General features: G+C 36.0%; 1 pseudogene; it reads right to left on the bottom strand.

Moving 5' to 3' along the window:
- Window positions 1–2,958, bottom strand: part of LOC120130128 — a 65,962-nt pseudogene extending 63,004 nt beyond the window's left edge.
- Between the last annotated feature and the right edge of the window lie 13,492 nt (window positions 2,959–16,450).

The following is a 16,450-nucleotide window of genomic DNA, read 5'->3' as shown; positions in this document are numbered from 1 at the left end:
AAGACGGTGACCACAGACAAACTGAAGTTGTGTTAAACTTCAGTTGGCATGCTAGAGTAACAAGACTAGAAAAGCTGCTGCATTGATCGAGGTGTGAAGACAGATTAAAATCAGTCTTCAAGTGGGAGATTGTTGAAATTCAAAGCAGCAGCTGGCTGCTTGAATTGGGGGGGGGTGCTTATTTTTTTAGGGTTAATTACAAAATTGAATCATTGAACTTTAGGGTATTTACAAAGATTAGTCCATAAGTTTCAACTATAAATACCCTAGCTCATTTAGCTTTAAAATCATCCCAAAATCTTCTAGTTCTCTCTCAAGTGTGTTGTGTAAACACCTGTAAATTTTCTCTTAGTAAAAGATCTGCAGCAGCCCGGAGACGTAAGTACAATTGGCTGAACTCCGTTATCAATTTCGGGTATTATTTTTCTGCTTTTATTTCGCATTCTCACTAATCTGGTTATAAGGAAATTACTCGTACTCGGTTTATTTCCTAACATTTATTTATCTCTAATTAGACCAGACATTTTTCTATAGTAAGAATTGTGAGCCTATGAAATACATTAGGGAAGAGCAACTTAAAGTAATTAACATAATTTTAAGATATTAGATATCTAAAGATGACATTTGGACACAAACTGTTATTCAAGAAAATGAGAATTTTAAGGTAGAAATAGTTTTTATGCTAGTTGGGCTAGAGATTTAATTGACAGAATATCCACGAGTGGTTACTGCTTATTTTTATGTTAAAATTTAGTTACATGGAGAAGTAAGAAACAAGAAGTGCTGTTGAGAAGTAGTGTTGAAGCATAACACTTGGAATTTAGGAAGGAATGTGGATACAAAGATTATTGAAAGTATTGAAGTTGGACTTCAATGGACAGTTCGAGGTACAAAGCGACAACCAATCTGCCATCGAATTGTCATGAATATTATCGACCATGACAAAACTAAACATGTGAAAATCAATAAACGTTTAATTTACAGAAAGTCAACAATTCTAAAATTAAATTAAGTTCCTACACAATAACTTGCAAACGTTCTTTCTAAGGCCCTTTTAAGAACAAACTTTGATGAGCTCATATGCAAGTTGTGACTCTATAATATTTACACACTAACTACACGGAGAGCATAGATTGTAGTCATATAACTTAGTTAGGGTTTTAATTTAACCTAATTGTTAGATTTTTATTTTTTGTTTTCTTTGCACGTTACGTCTTATGCAACTAAGAAATTAGATAGGGTATTAATTAGATAAAGTTAACTCCTAGTAGAACACTAAATTAGAATTATATTCTTGATAAAAATTAGGGTTGAACTCAATTATATTTGATAATGAGAGATTACACTAACATATATACACTTCAGAGGATTCAAACTAAGAAACTCTACACTAGAAAGCTGATTAATCCTATATATACTAACCTAAAACTAATTCCCTATAATCATGGATTACAATGGCTAGAAAATCTCCTAGCTAATTACAGCTATACACATCAACTTTCCTCTTTAGAGATTGGATTTTTAACTCTCCCTTAAGCTAGTTAATGGATATCATCTATTCCAATCTTGTCCTCACTTAACTTTGATATGTTTTGTAAGATCATGTTGAAATGGATTATGTTCATATTAATATCTGATTTATTGTCACAATAGAGCATCAGTGGACCTTCTCACATAACTTTTAAATCTTACAAGACAATCTTTAGCCATAATAATTTGTAAATCCAAGTGCCATTATGTTTTTGACATTATGTTTTTTACTCCTCTAGGTCATAAGGTTGCCTCCTAGTAAAATACAATAAAATGATATTGATTTTTTATCAACTGTAAACCCTTTATAATCGACATTAGTGTAGGCTTTAAGTGTTAGTTTTTCCCCTTTCTTAAATAATTTTTTTTTACCTGGCGTGTCTTTCAAGTAATGCATAATTTGATATGCAACCCTAAGATGTGTTTCTTTAGGGTTGTGCATGAACTGGCTTACAATATTGGTCGCATAGGCTATATCTCTGTGTTTCACATAGCCAAAGAAATTTCTCATATCACCATGTAGAGCATGCAAATGAATATGTGTATGTTGGATAGTTTCTTCAAGAGCAAGCAATCTTGCCTCGGCATTGAATGGTTTGTCATCCCCATACTCCTCATTAGTAGTTTCCTTAGACTCAGGGTTATCCAAACCCAACAACAATGGCAAACTGACTCTTTTTATGCCTGAGACACCATATAAAACTTCATAAAAATTACTCCCACTAACCTTTTACTTGTTCAGTAATGCTGTAACAAGATTAGGAAAGACCAACGCACTAGCTTTCTTACTTAAGCAATCATGCACTTGTTCAAAAATTATCTTACCCACAAAAATAGTATGTGTAACCATAATAGAGGGAAAAACAATTAATCGTTGGAGGGTTACCATTGTGTTATAGGCGGTCGGCATAAGCTTATGCTTCATGAAATGGTTCCACAATTTTGCTCGTGGTTGAAGACATTCCCTATTAACAGAGTAACAATTGGTTTGTCGACCTTCTAAGGGGTATTCAAAAAACACAAATCCTCCAAAACTCTATCGTAAGTTGCACTGTCAGTATCTCTCTCAAAAATTGCATGTTGATCTTCAACACCCTGTAAATGAAAATATCGATTAATTGCATACGGTATGAAACAAATGTATTTACCATGGACAAAAATGGAATGTTTATTTGGCTTAGAAATATTGGCATAAAACTCCTTCACTAAAGAATCATTAACGGGCATGGGGTGTCTCACAAACTTGTTCCATTTTAATGGCTCAACAATGTCCATCACATCTGGCCCAAAGTCACCATCTTGCTCATAAGTGAAAACGAACCCAAACTCAAAGAAAATCTTACGATTTTTGAAATTCAAAAATCGCACCTTTGCTTCATCATTTTCGAACTGCCTCTGTAGGTATTGTACGCACCATTTTTGTAGCATTTTGAAGGAAGAAAAATGAAAAGGAGTGAGCTTTGTGTGCTTGAATATTTTCGGCTATGGAGGAAAATGAGAGAAGAAGAAATTGTAAGGAAAAGTTAAAGGAAATATTGAAAAAGATGGAGTGAGTGGACGATTGAAAAGAAATGAGTGGATGGGGTAAATCGGTAATGGAAAAATATAAAGTAAACTGTAAAATTAAATGTAATGTGAAAAGATAATGCAGAGAGAGAAGTAAAAATAAGGAAATAAAATAAAAAATGAATAAAGTAAAAAGAATATTTCCCCATTTAATTGATTTGTCTTTCTCTCCCTTGATAACTGCTCTACGTATGGCTGCAGTACTCTGGGTTCCCTACAAAACAAAACATCGATATAATTTCCTAGAAAAAAGAACTAAAAATAAAAATAAAATGGACAAAAAATAAATTCATTATTTATGCACAAGAAATGGAATTCAATGTTGTGGCATTGAAATTTGGTTTTCAGTTGGGCACACTCAAGCACCGTGTAGGTACATCACTTCATTGTCACGTAGAGGTGTAACTCCATTGTAAGCTTTCAAACACTGGTCATTGACTTTGAAAATTGTCCCATCATCTATGTTCTTGATGTCAACACCTCCAGGGGAATAAAAATGATGCACCTCAAATGGTCCTGACCATCGATATTTAAGCTTCCCAAGGAAAAGTTTAAGTATGGAATTTTAAAGCAGCACTTGTTGCCCAACATTAAAATGCCTTGGCATTAGTTTTTGGTCGTGTCACTTCTTGGTTTTCTTCCTTGTATATCCGTGTATTTTTATATGCTTGTGTTATGAACTCTTTCATTTCATTAAGTTCCAGTAGTCTCTACTCCCCAGCTAACTGAGCATCAAAATTCAATCGCTTAATGGCCCAGTACGCCTTATGTTCAAGATTAACAAGGAGATGACATGTTTTCCCATACACCAACTTGAATGATAACATGCCTAGAGAAGTTTTGAATGTTGTTCTATATGCTCAAAGTGCCTCATCTAACTTTGGTGACCAATCCTTCCACCTTGGGTTCACTACTTTTTCTTAAATCTATTTGATCTCGTGGTTGGATATCTCAGCTTGACCATTTGTCTGTGGATGATATGTCATGGAAATCTTATGATGAACTTTATATCTTCTTAGTACCTTGGCAATCAACTTGTTATCGAAGTGAGTTACCTCGTCACCAATGATGACTCAAGGTACTCCAAACCGAGTGAAGATATTCTTGTGCAAAAACTTGAGTTCAGTTTTAGAGTAATTCTTTTATGTTGCTATTGCTTCCACCCACTTGGATACATAATCCACAGCAAGAAAGATGTATAGATCACCTCCAGAAGATGGGAATGGTCCCATGAATTAGATGCCCCAAACATTAAACACCTCTATTTCCAAAATACCTTGCAGTGGCATTTATTGTTGTCTGCATATGTTTCCAGTGCATTGGCATCGATCGTAAGATTTGTAAAATGTTTGAGCATCTCTAAATAGAGTTAACCAATAAAAACCTGATTATAGGACCTTGGCAGTAGTCCTTGCTCCTCCAAAATGGCCTCCACTAGGGGTCGTGTGACAATGGTATAAAATGTCTCATTGCTCTTCTTCAGGTACACATCGTCTAATGTGCTAGTAAGCACAATGCTTGAACAAATATGGCTCATCCCAAAAATAATACCTTGCATCATGCTTGAATTTCTTTTTTCCCTATCTGTTCAAATCAAAAGGCAGTATTCCACTAATAAGAAAATTAACAAGGTCAACGTACCACGGGATTACCGCGGCATATAAAATTTTCTCATCGGGAAATTCCTCTTGAATATCTACAATGTCATGGCATTCATAATTGTTCTCTAGCCTAGATATATAATCAGTAACTTGGTTCTCAATACCTTTTCTATCTACAACTTCTAAGTCGAATTCTTGCAAAAGTAAGATCCACCTAAAAAGTCTAGGCTATACATTTTTTTTGCTCAATAAGTATTTTATAGCCGAGTGATTAGTGTGAACATAATTGTGCTTTATCAAAAGCAATTCTTTTTCAATGGCGGTGTAGTTCAATTGTGCTTTATTCAAGGTATAACTAGCATATTATATAACATGAAAAAGTTTACCTCGACATTACCCCAAAATAGCTCCTACAACATAATTGCTCGCATCACACATCGGCTCAAATGGTGATGTCCAATAGGGAAGAACTACAATAGGCATTGAGATCAATCGTTGCTTCTTCTCAGTGAATGCGCCGAGGCATAACTTATCAAACACAAAGGGTTGGTTATGTTGAAGCAATGTGCACAAGGGCTTAGAAATCTTGAAAAAGTCCTTGATAAATCTTCTATAAAATCCAGTGTGTCCAAGAAAACACTTTATGCTCTTGACAGAGGTTGGTGGTGGAAATTTTTCAATCACTTCAATTTTTTCTTTATCCACATCAATGCCCTTGTTAGATATATTTTGCACTAATACAATGCCTTCAGTTACAATGAAGTGATATTTCTCCCAATTTAAAACCAAATCAGCCTCCTCATATTTTTTTTTGAGAAGTTTTTCCAGATTGCCGATGAGTCACTCAAAATCAGCTCCAGAAATAGAGAAGTCATCCATGAATATCTCAAGGAAGTCCTCAACAATATTAGAAAAAATTGCTTGCATTCAACACTGAAAAGTTGTTAGAGCATTACAGAGTCCAAAAGGCATCCTCCTAAAAGCAAAAGTGTCATAGGGACAAGTGAATGTAGTTTTCTTCTGGTCCTTTGATGCGATGGCAATTTAATTGTACCCAGAATATCCATCTAAAAAGCAGTAGAATGCTTTTCTTGCCAATCTATTTAACATTTGGTTAATAAAGGGTAGAGAAAAATGGTCATTCTTTGTAGCTTTGTTGAGTTATGATAATCCATACATATTCTCTAGCCAGTTACAATGCGAGTGGGTAATAGCTCATTAACCTTATTTGTAACCACAGACGTGCCACCTTTCTTTGCTATATATTGGATAGGGTTTACCCACGAGCTATTTGATATAGGGTAAATCACTCCAGCATCAAGCCATTTCAGAATTTCTTTTATTACTACTTTCTTTATAACAGGATTGAGTTTTTTTTGTGATTCTATCGAATTGTTGTGGCATTCCTTTAGCAAGATCTTGTGCATGCAAATCGTGGGACTAATTCCCTTCAAATCAGCCATAGTCCAACCAAGTGCTTTTTTATGCTGCATCAAAACACTTAATAAACTTTTCTCTTGGTTAGTAGTAAGGTTAGAGGAAATAATCACATATAAAGTGTTTTCGCTACCCAAGTAAACATATATAAGATGCCCTGGAAAGGGTTTAAGCTCTATGGTAGGTGCATGTAATAACTATGGCTTAAGAGGAATAAATTCATCAAAATTCAGGGGTTCAAAATTCATACCTGATCTAGCTAGTAGTAAACTAGATTTTCCATCCCAATTGGCAATTTGTCGTAGTCCTATAAGCTTTCATCATCAATTGAATATTCTTTGTGTACTAACTGAAAGAAATTGTTCTGGAAAAGATGTTTGGTTTGTTCCTCAATTAATTAGTTCAATTCAGACATGCCTTGGTATTCTTCATGGTCATCATCATACTTGAGTGTACGAAAGACATTGACAATCACACACTGATTAAAATACGACCAGTGGTGAGGAAAGGTCTACCTAGAATGATGGTTCCTTGGCATAAACTTCACAGTCAAGAATAAGGAAGTCAACTGGAAACACAAATTTATCCACCCTTACTATGACATCCTCGAATCTCCCTTCAGGTCTAACATGGGATAGGTGGACAAGTTGTAAAATCACAAAGGTGGGTTTTGCATCTCTTATTCCAAATTTCAAGAATATAGATTTGATCATTAAGTTCACACTTGAACCAATATCACATAGTGCCTTTCCCACAAAATTAGAACAGGAAATAATGAAGTTGCCTGGATCATTTTACTTTGGTGGCAACTTACTCAATTAAATATAAAATTCTGTTGTCGTGGCAACTGTCTCATACTTCTCTATTTTTCTCTTCTTGGTGCAAATTTTCTTAAGAAATTTGGTATATGTCTGCATCTGTTCAATAGCTTCCTAGAGAGGTACGTTGATATTAAGATGATCAAGAATGTCCACAAATTTCTTGAACTAAACTTCATCATTATGCTTCTTCAATCTTTACGGGAAGGGTGGTGGGGGTCTAGCTTCCTTAACTGCAGAAGTAGGAATCTCTTTCACTGTGGCATCATAATTTTGTATTTAGCTTCAACCAGTTCGATAATAGGGGTAGAATTATCATGTTGTGTCCCCCAACCTTAACTTGTTGGATAATTTTCGTTCCACTCCTAAGAGTTAACATATTACAATGTTATTTTCCACGCGTTTTAGTGACTTCAGTGTCACTTGGCAAATTTCCTTATTGACGATCTTGAAATGCCACATCAATCTGACCAACTTGACCTTCCCAAGCTCTTAAAGATGAACTATTACTTTGAAGTAAGGCGCCTTAACTATGAAGTAAAGCTCGTTGATTCTTAATTAAAGTATAATGGTCTTACATCATTGTCTTCATAGTAGATATGAAATATTGAATTGTATATTCCAAAGAACTAATGCTAGCTAAAGAAGAAGCTCTTTTGCTGGTATTATTCCATGGCATACCATTTTGGTAGCCTTGAGATTCAGTGTGATTCTGCTGACGAGTGGATTAACTGGCATTATGGGCTCCTTGATTTCACCATGAAAAATCTTGGTATTGCTGCCATCCTGCATTATAAGTGTTATAATAAAGATTATTATTTTCTCGATTGAAATTAGCTACAAAGTTGATAGACTCGTGGTTGGTTGGGCATTCGCGCTCGTGGTGATTGCCTTGGCATAACAGACATGTCGTGCTAGGTGCATTCACTTCCTTTACCTCAGTGGAGCGTTGTAAATTTTTTAGCATATTAGTAATAGCTGAGAGTTGAGCGGACACCGAGTCCTTAGTATCTAACTCGAATGTTCTAGGTGCTTTCCTCCCACTCTCAAGCCTTGAGGAAAGAAATTTATAGTTATTATTAGCAATTTTATCCAAAATAGCAAATACCTCAGTAGATGATTAATCCATCAATGTCCCACTTGCCAAGGCATCAAGCATCATCCTCGTGGGTGTATTGACTCCATTATAAAACATAACTACTTGACTCCATTCTTGAAAACCATGATTTGAACACTTTCAAAGTAAACTCTTGTAACGATCCCAACACTTATACATAGATTCCTCGTTTTCCTGGAGAAATGATGCTATATCATTCCTCAGTTGAGTGTTTATGTTTAGTGGGTTATATCGCAATAAGAAGCTCTTACAAAGGTCGGCCCATGATTCCATTGAACCGGATAAAACACCACTCAACCAAGCCCTTGCTTGGTCACACAAAGAATATGGAAACAACTTAATTTCAGCATATCCGCGTGCACTCCTTGTTGGCGAAAAGAATCACAGGCCTCCAAGAAATTACAAATATGATGCCTGGCATCTTTAGTTGGCATGCCCCCAAACTGCCTTATGAAATTCAACATATTAAACATGATTGGTTTAAGCTCAATTTTGAGTGCCACAATTACAAGATTCAGATCATCTAGCATCATATTTAAATGATCACGAATAACACGAGGCCTATCAGTAGGTCCAATATTTTGTAATGCCTCGGCATTCTGATTTCTATCATCTTAACCAATGCCCTAATTTCCAATTTGATACATCGAGCACGTTGAGCACGTCTCTTCTGTCTAAAGAGTCTTTCAATCTCATGTTCTATTGGTTCCAATGGCTCGTCAGAATGTCTTCAAGGCGTACACTAAATAAACCTGAAAATGAATAAAGCAAAAACATCAAGTAAACTATACAAAAAATAAAGAAGCAAAAATAAAATGCTCTGGAAAAACTAATTAACTTCACGCTTCCAATCCCTGGAAACGGTGTCAAAAACTTGTTGCGTGTTGTGAGTATTATAAAATTATACGCAAATAATATACAAGTATACACAATCATTCAAGTAATAAAGTGATAAGTGAGTATCATCTCCATAAGAATTGGTGGAAATTATAATGTTTAACCAAAGCAAGCACTACTCTATCTAAGTATAGTTAATGATGATATGTACCAATGAAGAATGTCACGACAATGAAAAGTATATGTTGGTGGATATGGATTGATAGTATGATGTCGTAGAGGATGAAAATGTAGTGGCAAGAGCATATTAAAATGTTGAAAATGATAGAAATGTTTAGACAATGAAAAACGGTAAGAACAGTAAATAAATAATAGTTTGATAATACTCACACAACAAGTTGCCTAGGGGAATGAATGGTAGGGATTGATTTAAGAATTCTAAAACTTATCTCTCAAGAAGATTTAATCTATCTCAACTTTACTTTCTCGATGGAGTTTGCTAAAAATGCTCCCGCTAACTCTAGTCAAAGGAACCTAATAGAATAAAATTCCATGGTATCTCCTCGGTCTCAACTATAGCAGCCTACGCTATTAATAAAAACTACCCCTCTTAGTCTCTCTCAAGCACTAAGGGATTAGGATATAGTATTACTATGTCGGGTTTAAGCTTAAGAAAATACTACACCCCATTGCTTATGCGGATCTTATTTGTGTTTCTCTCGAATACTACAAGTATTAATGACCAAGTTTCTCTCGAACTCCTAGTCTTCATCTAAGTAATGAACACTCGCATGACTCCTACAAACTTAGAAGATGAAACATTCATAAGAAAAACAAGTAAATGCAAAAGATAAATTTAAATCTATCATTAAAACAAAATTAAGCATCCATAAAATCAACCCCACCAAATAAGGTTAGTTCATAGTGGGGTTCTAATCATCCATGAAATAAAACATGAAAATCATTCGTTCCAACAACCCAATATCAAATGAAAAATAACAACCAAGGGGAAGGGAGAAGAAGCCTTCGACACGCGCAGCTAGAGCTCTCCTCGACCACCACTACTCGCCTTAGCTTGATAGCTCCTCTCAGATGCCTAGCTCACCACTCCTTGGAGCTCGTTAATGAAGAAACACCACTAAGAGAATATAAGAAATGATACAATAGAGAAGGTGAAAAAAACTCTCGTTGAAGATGGTGAGTGTGTCACCCCCTTTTCTCTCTCATATGAGGTGTATTAAATAATAAAAAATATCCAAGGGTATTAATAGGATTTAACACTCCAAATACACATCATACTCCTAGAGTCACTCCTTGGGTGTGAGTTTTATCCTCCCATGTGGCAGTGGTCCCCAGCAGGCGGTTATAACCATCACATACGTGCCTTGTCAATTCTCATTTAAAAAAAATATATGTTTGTCTTTTCCTGCGTCAGAAATGCTAAGGCATTTCTATATGCTTCAGTAACGTGTGATGTCACATCATTCCTTCCTAGTTCAACCTTTTGCTTGTTATTTCCTTCACAATATAAACAACCACACATTTCCCTTATATAACACCTTTATAAGATAAAATAACACAATCACCACTAATGCAACTATATGCATCTAAAATGACCTAAATGTGCTTTTAAACAAATAATAACTTAAGTGAAAAAGGCCTTAAAAGTATCCTTTTTTAGAGTCTTATCAGTAACACCCACAGATCGATGCGGGTGACCTGATCCGATCCGAGTGTCACATTAAGGCCACCGGAGCGACCCATAGTAAAAATTTCGAAAAAATTTAAAATTTCTGTTAAAACGTGTAAAATCATAAAACAAATTATACTTAAAATATAAGTTCAGAAAACCATTCATATATAATAAACATAATTTAAATCATAAATGTTTCAGTCTCGGATATAAAAATATAATACCACTTACATACCCCCTAAACACATGCACCGTACTCCTCAAGAACGCTAGTGGAGCTCCAACTGGTGTCGATAGTTGCACTGGATCAATTATTTTAACTTGAAATAGTGGGTAACATAATGAGTTTTGGGAAGCTCAGTAATACATAACAGCCAAATGATGCTGTAAGACATGTAGATAATGGACAAGCAAAATTTTTGTATTGATTCATACATCTATAGATTTTTGTGATAAGATGAGGTCCCACTGATATTTTAGGTAGTAAAAGACATGAAGCTTACAATTCAAAGAGAATGTTTAGAGAACTAGGTTCAGGAGATCAGAATAAGGTGTCTAGTGTGTTCCCACAAACCCAGTGAAAAAGTATAAATCTTTTAAAAACAGTAATGTTTAAAACGTATTTTTTTTAAAACCGTAGTAAAACCCTCCAACCAAGCACCAATATGCAATTCCCTAGAACTGCATCAATAAGGACTTACCCTAGGCCCATTGGGCTTAGGTGTCGATCTAAGGGAACACCTTGGGTCCATAAGGTCTTACCCTAGTCGAAGCATAGGTGCCCAGTTGAGAGAGTACCCTCATGTCCATAAAGACTTACCTAAAGCACATAGCAAAGTTGACACCTTAAGCGAGTTCCTTAGGGTCCATAAGGTCTTACCACTAGCCCATTAGGCTAGGAGCCCACTAAATGGTCATTTTAGATACGTAAGAAATTGCCAACTTGATCAGTCTGAACCTATATAAGGAATTACCAATTTGACCAAGCTGATCCTACCGTAAGAAATTACCAATTCGATCGGTATGAACCTGTATAAGGAATTACCAGTTTGATCAAGTTAAACCTGCAGATCATACCAGATCCCATAGTACCCCGAAGAAAAACATTTTTCAGAAAAAAATTAGTGGTAGCTAGAAATCAGAGTTCAGACATATCAATTAAGTAAAAAATGGTATCCAAAGATCATGAGTCAGACAGGCAGACTTAAAACTTCAGTAAAACAAAAGTCTCGATAAAACACTTTTTAGAACAGATAAAACAATCATATAACACATAAGGAACAAACTAGAGGATCCAATTATTTTTTGAAGGTACATGTATTTATCAAGTAGAGAGCCATGAAACTTTTGTAAACTAATTAAATTCATAAATGAGATCCATAGAAAAGGGTTTGATAACTGATAGATTCATCAATTATTCGGGACATACTTTATCAAGATCACATAGTATTCGAATATTTTTTAGAGGCACTGTGAAATCAGAATCCTTTGCATCAGAGTTACTTGTGATTTCAGATCTGACAAGTGTTTCCATTATCCAAAAATTAGGGGCATTTGGACATTTAAAAACAAGTCATCTGAATCATATTCAATTTACCACTTAATCACATAACTTGTAATTTAATTTTTATCAGTATTCCAATTCCTTAAACGAGTCATCTGAGTCATATTCAATTTACTAACATCACACCATAACCGATTCGAGTCCAGAAATAATTAACTATACTTAAATGATCAATAATATTTATGCATGCAACTCATACCAACGTGTTCCTTAAAGCATGCAAGAAGGTAGTAATGTATTACATCGACTTATTTGCCATATCGATTGGCCATTTAAACTCCATTCGATCACCCTAAAACTTTAATTCCATGTCCAATAATTTCTTGGATAAATAGCAAACGAATTTATGTCAGAAACTGAACTTAATAGAAAAACCAAATTGAATCCAAAGATAAAACACTGAAAAATGGCTTACCAGTGCGAATTTGACAAAAAGGAATTCGGATTTGGATTTAAGACGTCAAAAAATATAAAATTGGACTTTTCAAAAAATTTGACTTTTTTGTCAAAGTCAAAATCAACAGTCAACGGTCATACCAGTTAAAGTCAATGGCCATACCGGTCAACAATCAATGAGTCAGGTCAAAGTCAACGGGATTAGGTCGGGTTGGGTCGGTTCAGACCAGTCTAGGTCAGTTCAAGAAGAATCCAGAGCTACGAACAAGCCCCATGGGCACGCGGCGGCGTGTGGTGGAGCATGATGAGGATAACGAGGGCAGTTCCCATGGTCGATCCTTTCGGGAGTTCCAAAAATAATAAAAAACCGAGACAAAAATACGCGAAATTAAAACCAAACTTACTCACGCCAGTGATAGGAAAAAATGACGACAAAGGTGGCGGTCTCGGTCGGGGTTTGGTCTAAAACACCTAGGGAGTCTGGTGCTGAGGGAGATGAGACGAGACAGTCGTCGGATCGGCCAGAATCATGAAAATCCATGCATGTTTTGTGGTTTTTGTTTAAACTTCACAACGGGTTTCACGGTGAACAGTGTCAATTTTGGACGGGGTGTTTGGGGTACTGTTTTGCTCATCGGTCGATGGCAAGCCTAACTGAGGTGATGGCGTAAGCAAGGGTGGCCGAACGGTAAAGATTTGGGGAGGTCGGAGAGGTTTTAATTTGGGGTATAGGGATTTGGGTTTTAATTTTAGGGATTAGCTTACTCAACAAGGGAGGGGTATATTTTTCTCTTACCAAGAAAAATGGTAAAATTCAGGGTTAAGTCCCTAAACTTCTCAAAAGTTCCAAAACAGAGCTGCAACTTTTAAATATTTAGAATTTGGTCCTCAATTTTTCCCTTGTTATGATTTTAATTCGATTCTTTAAATTAATCAAATCTAGCCCCTAAATTAGGGTATGACATGCATTGAGTGTCTTAAAAGAAGCAATTGTTTTTTCTGCTGATAGTGGTAATATTCGAAGCAAACTTTTTGCAAGAACACCAACAATCTCGGGGTTGTTCAAGAGACTCTAGCAAAGCAGACAATTCAAGCTGTCACAACATAGAGAGAAAGTTAGAAGACAAGCAAACTCAGAAGCTCAAAAATACAATCTAATGATGAATAAATATTTTATGTTACTACTACAAGTGCAGAACAAACTGGAACATTCATACTTATCAAGTTATGGACACTCCCATTAGAAGTTGCCACCGACTCCACAAATGTTATCAATTCCATATGAAAGTTTCAACCCCACTATACTTTAGTTGAACAAAATTGATCTAAATTGCTCTGACAAGTATAATACTTTTCAAGAGACTCCTCATCGTTCGTGCTAAACTCTTCAGTAAATTCCTCTTTTGAAGATCCAAAATATAAAAAGTTCTCAGAGAATATAAGGTCCCATATTAGCTCTTTGCCAAACACTTCGAGCAATGCCGAAGAAGAGCTATGAACCTTCCTGAAGACCTTCAGAACGTAATACTACAAGGTACTGATGAAGACCCTTCGGGAAGAGAAACAATGGGGGTAATAAGGGGGAAGGTTAAAGATCAGAAGATGAAAGAATTCTATAGGAAAATAGAATCATCACTTGCATGTGTCTTCGTACTGCTAAATAGAAACAGAAAATCAATGAGAAACCTTACCATAAATGGCTTTGAGATTCATTTATATTTGAACAAGCCTTGATAGAGGGGAAAACCATAAACAAAACTTTAATGACCCATTTAACTGAAAGTTCAGCATAAAATGAAGAAACTGATGTGGTAATCTGACCAGAGGTTGTTTGGTCATAATGAAATTTAACATCTTCTGGAGTTAAAAGGAATGAACAAAGAACCCTGCTCAGTTTGACAAAATAATCATTTCAAAGATGAGAATAAGATGTCATCTTAGGTAAATGAATAGAAGACTCCATCAAAGAACTGGATATCTGAGTGCAATCCTACTGCAGTACAAAATCCTTCTTCTGTTGCTTGTACTCTTTAAGCATGAAAGCAGGTGAACAAAAGCGATTAGTGTTAGAAGTCTAAGTTAGTTATTTTTCTATTTTGTAACTGATTGACAGTTAGTTAGTTAGATTAAATTATATATATACATGTATTATTTCTATTCTAATAGATGAGGTATTATAGAGTACATGTATTTCCATTTTCAACATGGTATCAGTTTCCAAGCCATTTCTTTTTGGGTTCTCTATTTGGCCCATTTACCACTAACCGTTCTAGCCTGTCATTCATCTGCAGCAGATTCGTTTCATTTCCAGCAGCCCTCTCATTTTATTTTTCCCTAAATTGATTTCTATTAGGGTTCATGGCGATCACAGTTGATCCAAATCACCCTCTCTTCTTACATCCGTCTGATACACCTTGTTTTCAACTGGTGTCCCTTCAGCTCACTGGCGTTGAAAACTATAGTCTCTGGAGCCGTTCCATGCGTATCGCGCTTCTCGCCAAGAACAAGCTTGGTTTTGTCGATGGAAGCTATCAACGAGACGATTATGAAGGTTTGATGCAGTCTCAATGAGAGCATTGCAATGCTCTTGTACTATCATGGATCCTCAATTCTGTCAGCCATGATCTATCAGCTGGCATCGTTTTTGCCTCGACCGTAGAATCTGTTTGGAAGGATCTTAAGGAGCGTTTTGACAAAATTGATGGTTCCAGAGTTTTTTACTTACATCGGTCGATTGCAACTCTCGTTCAAGGTGACTCGTCTGTCTCCGTTTACTTCACTCGTCTCAAACTCCTGTGGGATGAGTACTCTGCTCTTGTCCCCTTCACTTCTTGCGATTGTGACGCTGCACAACAAAATTCGGCGCATATAGCTCAACAGCGTCTTTTTCAATTTCTTATGGGCCTCAATGAGACCTACTCTGTGATTCGGAGTCAATCCTTATCATGAAACCCCTCTCTACCGTCAATCATGCGTACTCCATGATAACTCAATAAGAACTGCACCGAATCCAATTGTCTGCTACACCTCTTGAAGCTTCTGTCATGTTCACAGCCGCCTCCAAAGGAAGTGAATGAAGGCGGTTCAATGGAACCTGCGAGTACTGCAAGGTCAAGGGACACAGCCGTGATCGGTGTTATCGTTCTAATTGGTTTTCCACCAGACTTAAAGTTCAACAGAAAGAAGGCTTCTCCGGTTGCTATGATAGCCAATTCTGTACACATAGTGATGGAGGGACTGAGAATAATTTAACGATTTCCTCTCCTGTCTCGATTGTTCCCACCTTTACCTCTGAGCAATACAATCAGATCTTGCATCTGTTGAACAAAAGCTCAACCGTAGATTCTAGTGTGAATCTTGCAGGTACTGTTGATTGTAATTTAACTTCTTTCAGCAATGCTTGCGTTCGTTGGATAGTTGATACTGGTGCAACTGATCATATTTTGTTTGATTTCAAGGGTTTTCAATTTCCTGTTTCATGTTCTGTCTATCGCTATGTTGAGCGCACAAAGCATATAGAAATTGACTGCCATTTTGTAAGGGAGAAAATACAAGAAGGGCTTATCAAGACAGAGTTTGTATCTTCTTCAGAGCAATTACAGATATATTTACTAAAGCTCTTGGTGTACAACAACATGAATATCTTGTATCCAAGTTGGGGGTAAAAGATATCTTCTACCCACCAACTTGAGGGGGAGTGTTAGAAGTCTAAGTTAGTTATTTTCTGTTTTGTAACTGATTGACAGTTAGTTAGTTAGATTAAATTGTATATATACCTGTATTATTTCTATTTTAATAGATGAGGTATTACACAGTACATGTATTTCCATTTTCAACAACTAGCAAATTTCTGGATTCTTCCTTCTTCATATAGGAACTACATGTTATTCA

Source organism: Hibiscus syriacus, unplaced genomic scaffold (genome assembly GCF_006381635.1).
Source record: "Hibiscus syriacus cultivar Baekdansim isolate YM2019G1 unplaced genomic scaffold, ASM638163v2 tig00110514_pilon, whole genome shotgun sequence".
NCBI classification, from domain to species: Eukaryota; Viridiplantae; Streptophyta; class Magnoliopsida; order Malvales; family Malvaceae; genus Hibiscus; species Hibiscus syriacus.
Note: the sequence above shows the minus strand (reverse complement) of the source record. Positions and strands in the feature narration are given on the sequence as shown.